This window comes from Pteropus alecto, unplaced genomic scaffold, assembly GCF_000325575.1.
Source record: "Pteropus alecto unplaced genomic scaffold, ASM32557v1 scaffold288, whole genome shotgun sequence".
Lineage (NCBI taxonomy): Eukaryota > Metazoa > Chordata > Mammalia > Chiroptera > Pteropodidae > Pteropus > Pteropus alecto.
In genome coordinates this window covers 3,376,905-3,382,185 of record NW_006442124.1, presented here as the reverse complement: position 1 = coordinate 3,382,185, position 5,281 = coordinate 3,376,905, and positions in this window count along the sequence as shown.

Here is a 5,281-nt window from a genome sequence, read left to right as displayed (position 1 = left end):
AGGCTTAGGTGGCTCTTGGATGACAGAAACTTGATGTGACCATGAGTTTTAGGGATAGGTATCCAGTTGCATTATTCCAACTCTTTCCTTACTATGTACCTCACAGTGTTAAAAATTAGTGAATAAACACGTGGACTATATGTTTTTGTGGCAAAGCAAAGAAATAATAATAATAATAATATAAGTTGTGTGCCATAGACATAGTTTCCTCAATTATTTATATTTAGGGTGACCATAGAATTTACAGTCCAAACTGGGGCACTTATAGAGGGAAAGCGAGCATTTTTAATAAGTGTGCCAGGTCAACATGTGGAGATGGGTAGGTTCTGGGTACCCCTGCTGAGGAGGTTCAGTCTCTGGGCCTCAAGACTCATTCACATGCACCAAGGACCTGGTGAAGCTGCCTTGGCTGGGGACATAACCATTTAGAGGGATAAGTCAACCCCCATACGCTTCCCGCAACCTCAGACATTTTTATTCTTCACAAGGAAGATAAGAAACCCTGAAGCATAGTTTATTATAAGGCACATCTAGAATGTGACCTCCTTACACTGGCCACCATTCTAAAATCAAATGTGTTTTTCTTCAAGAGACTGTTGACCTTTGAAAGTTTCAAGACCCCACCTTGTAGCTTACTTCTTTTGTGACATTTTCCTAAATTGAGGTGCCTTTTTCTCTTTATCACGCCACAAGTTTGCGAGGAAACCATGAGTTCACAAGCTCTCCTTTGCCTGAGTCCGCCCTAAATGCAAGTTTTCCAACTAAGGGCTCGTCTCACAGCTCTGAGTGAGCCATGACATCCATTTAGTGGAATAAGACCAATATATTTTTAACAATAAAATGAAATAAACTAGGATAGAAAAAAAAATAGAATGAAGGGAACAGAAGACATCTCATATAGTAATTATATGAATTACTTCATGGCAATATTTTTCGAGCACTACATGTGGGGCTACGTGTAAAGATGTCCTTCTTCGTGTGGGCTGTCATCAGAGAGGTGGGGATCACTGCTGGAAACCATATTTTCAGGTTTCCTTTTCCATCCACCTGGATCCTCTCAGTACCAGGGCGCTCCCTCACTCCCACATGCCCATTAGATGCCCTTCTCTCCCTGCATAAGTCCTAATTCCATCCATTAGGCTGGAGCCAAAGAAATGGTCTCCTACTTGATCACTTCTATAAACACAAGTCTTAAGGAAAAAAGGGGGGAAAAAAAACACAACAAAAACCGGTGCCATCCACCAAAGAGTGAACAGGCACAGTGAGTAGTGACTTCTGAGAAGCTTAGACGCAGTCTGACTAATTATTAGGAGTTCCACGCATCTCCTGTACATCTGCCCCCCACCCCCGACCCCTCCGCACCATTTGTGTCTAAGTATGGGAGTGCGGACTGTTTGTCTGCATTCGTTCCATCACTCTCCTTCCCTGCCGCAAAATAGGTACAGCACAGCCTGAGGGCCTGGCTCCTTCTGCATTGAATCGGGGTCTCTGCGGCAGGCAGCACTGACCTTCCAGCCTCCTCCTTTTTTTTATTATTTGCAGAAGGGCTGGGGGCGGCTAACTGGTTACCCCCGCATCAAAGGCTGCCTTTCATGACTTTTGGCTAAGGGAAGGGAGAATTGGGGACCCGGTGCAGAGCAGAAGGGAGCCACCCTAGACAGGACATCTAGAAGGAGAGAGAAAGCAAAGTGCAAAGGTATTTTAATAGATGAGCTGTTTCCATTCTTTACCACGATTTCTCATTCTGGTTTTGGTTACTTTTGATTTGAATTGGGGAGCTCTGCCCCTTGGTTAAGGTAACTTCGATGCAATGGCTCTTCTACATCGAAAATGCATACTGAATTTTGGGAGTGGGCTAGGGTGGTGGTAAAGGGCTGAGACAGAGAGCATGTTGCTTTTCAAGACGCCGAATATTTTTCTCTTCGTTCTTTCCTACGAGAGTAGGGAACTCATGTTTCCAGGGCCCAGAGCACTTTGACAAATGCAGATGGCAAAACATTGTGTCCACTGTTGATAGACAGCCTCTGACGATGAAATGCGGTGGCCATTAAACTGTTGAAGTGGAAGGAGACATCTTTTAACCAGACAGGCAGGACGTAAAGATAAGCAGGCTTCCTGCTCCAGCAACGTGGCGGACTCATCTGAGTGTTCAAGCAAGTACTTCCCCTCTGTGCCACAATCTCTTCTCCTCTAAAATGCAGATAATGACGTTTGTCGAGGGTTATTATTAATGAAATATGCTTTTTGAAATCTTCAAGTGCCTTCCAAATAATTGAAAGTTGAGGCACAATTTCCAAGTATTCAAAAAGCTGCACCTTGCCTTTGCTGGAGCCATGTGGCTCTGCTGGCCTTTCCTAGCATCTGGGTAACACATACTACCCTGTTCTGTGGTAAAATACAGAAGGATCCCCTTCCCACTGCGGGCAGAGATCAGAGAGAGGAAGGGGAGAGGGGCCCAGTGCATACACCCTCACCTTGTCCCCAGCTTTCCTCAGCTATGAGCAAATTCTGCTGGTTGCCACGTTCTTCAAGCTGCAAGAAAAGGCAAGCAGCGAGGGATAAAAAGCTGGTGCTGACACAGTTGGCAAAAGCCTTTACTCTGGTTTCCTAGTTATCTGAGAGACACACGGTCCACTGAGGGAAAAAAATCAGAATGAGAAAAAGTCATTCTGCCACGGTTTTGGTATCTTGGCCAGTGCAACCTGTAGTGTATACGATCCAGGTAACTGTTTTCTCAATCAACCAACCGATCAAATTAAAAGGACACAAAAATCAATCTGAAGATATAATTTGGTGGCAGTATTAAATTACAGATAGTGTTTCATTTCATTGAGATTTCCTTCATCTGGGGCATTTTGTTATCAAAGTCCCATATGTGAGAACAAAAATAATTAGCAGAAAACTTATTATAATAGTCCTGATGTTTTTTAAGTAGCTTATGGTTCATGTCTAATCTAAAGCTATACTCCCATAATGAAAAAGTAAATCAAATCATGAGGAAACAAACTATAAATCAAACAAAAAAAATTTTGTCCTTGTATATGACCCATTGTTTCCATCACAATTTTGCTTCCTCGGTACCTTTATCTGTCTAAACTGGGCCCCGCCAATTGCTGCAGACATGTCCATACATGACTTTTACTTCCACGTCCATCTTGCCACCAGTTTGGGGACACTAGGAATTAGAGTTTACCAGACTCCTTAATATTCTCACAAATGACATCGGCATCTTAAAAACCCAAAGCAAAAAAGCAAAGAAGTTACAAACATGAACAAACCACACATCTTTAAGCCAAAAAGGCTATTTCCTACTATTACTTTCCTTTCTGATCCTCAGCACAGCCTAGATGACTACTGGACAAGCATCTAGTTGTGTGGGCCCTTACCTAGTGATGGAGGGCCTCACGTGTGCTGGGCAGAGCAGCCCTCTCTGTCGTTCTTTCCTGGGGCAAGTCCTCTGGACTGACCCTGTAATCAATAGCAGGACCCTAAGAGAGGCAAAACGCTGGTGGGAACAAACAAGACTTTGTATTGAACTCTGGTCTAAATATAAAATAGCATGATCAAAAAAGAGTTTGTCTTTTCTATTAAACCCCCCCAAAAAAAACAAATCTGGGAACTGGATCTTAGAATGTGAGTCACTGAAGGCAGGGACTGTGATTTCCGAGGCCAGCACAGAGCTGTTCCTTCTGCATGGGACGCAGGCTCTGATTTAACAGTGTGGTATTGACATGATGAGAGGGGACAAGTGCATCTTGCTGCTCAGGAGAATGAGTTCATGTTCTGACCTCAGGCACTGGGCTTTCTGTAGAGACGCTATGAATACTCTTGCCTGATACCCCTCACCCAGTGACCAGCATTCAGTCTGCTGGCCTCCTCCCTCTTAATCCCAGCCCATAACCTCAAGCAGAGCAGAACATGCTGCAAAGCCCCAGATGCCTAGACCCAGTCAAGCTCACCAGGACTCTGTTCCAGGTACACCACATGAAGCTAGCCATCCTTCCAGTCTAGTGGGAACCTGGTGACTATGGGACAGGGTCTACGTTCATTTTATTCCCACTTGAGGGCCTTGTTTATCAAGGGGAGCCCAGACCACATAGAATCCAACAGAATCTTCATCTCTCCCATGATTCTGACCTATGCATCACGCAGGGCCACTGAGCCACGACTGGCCCTGCACAACTCCAGCGGCCCCATTCTGCAGCTGGGTGGCTCAACGGTGCTGGGGGAGACATGCTTCCCCCTTGTCTCCCAAGCCTCACCCTTTCAGCTCCTCCTCAGCCATCCCTTTTTCTGCTTGCGTCCATCAAATTCTTCCTTGTGTTACCATTAGTTTTGAGTAACTTGCTCCAATAATGAACAGAGGTGTTATGGGGTAAATCTGTCTCCTCAAAATTCAGATGTTGCAGTCCTAATCGCATGTACCTTGGAATGTGGCCTAATATAGAAACCGGTTTGTTGCAGATATAATTAGTTAAGTTGGGATGAGCCCTAATGCAATACGACTGGTGTCCTTATTTAAAAAAAGGGGGTGAGTATTTGGACAGACATGCACAGGCTGGGAGAACTCCATGTGAGCATAAGACAGAGATCAAAGCAATGTGTTCACAAGCCAAGGAATGCCAGAGATGGCCAGTGGACCACCAGAAGCAGGAGGAGCAGCCTGGAATAGATTCTCCCTTGGGGCCTCCAGAAGGAACCCACCTTGCCAATACTGTGACCTTGGACGTCCAGCCTCCAGAACTGAGAGACAATAGTGTCTGCTGTTTAAGCCCCCAGTCTGTGGTGCTGTTGTAGCTGTTCCAGCTGATTAATACAAGGGCCATCTAGTGTCATCTGTCTCAGGAAGTGAGGGATTCTGCTCTTGAGACCTTGACTAGTATAGCCCTGCCGCCCTACATGGGACACTCTCCCCTGTCTGCTGTGTGCATCCAGTGAGGCTGAGCTCTGCAGCCTTTCTGCTGTGTGCATACAGGCACATCTACTTTACAGCAGACAAATACTGGATAAAAGAATAAAATACCCACATACGTCTACACCAAGGAACCATGTGTGTTCATGTACCTCGTAGAGAGGTGGGTCCTTAAAGAAGGAACCACACTACTCGCCTTCACAAGCCTTACCCATCGTCGTACCCATGAAATTGGAACATGTGGAACTGAAGCTCACACCGGACCATCTTAATTAAATAGGTGATGGTACTTGGTTTTATGGACCCAATTTTCTTGATACCTGAGACTCTGACTCACTTGGTCGTGAGAACAAATTGCTCTATTAGTTC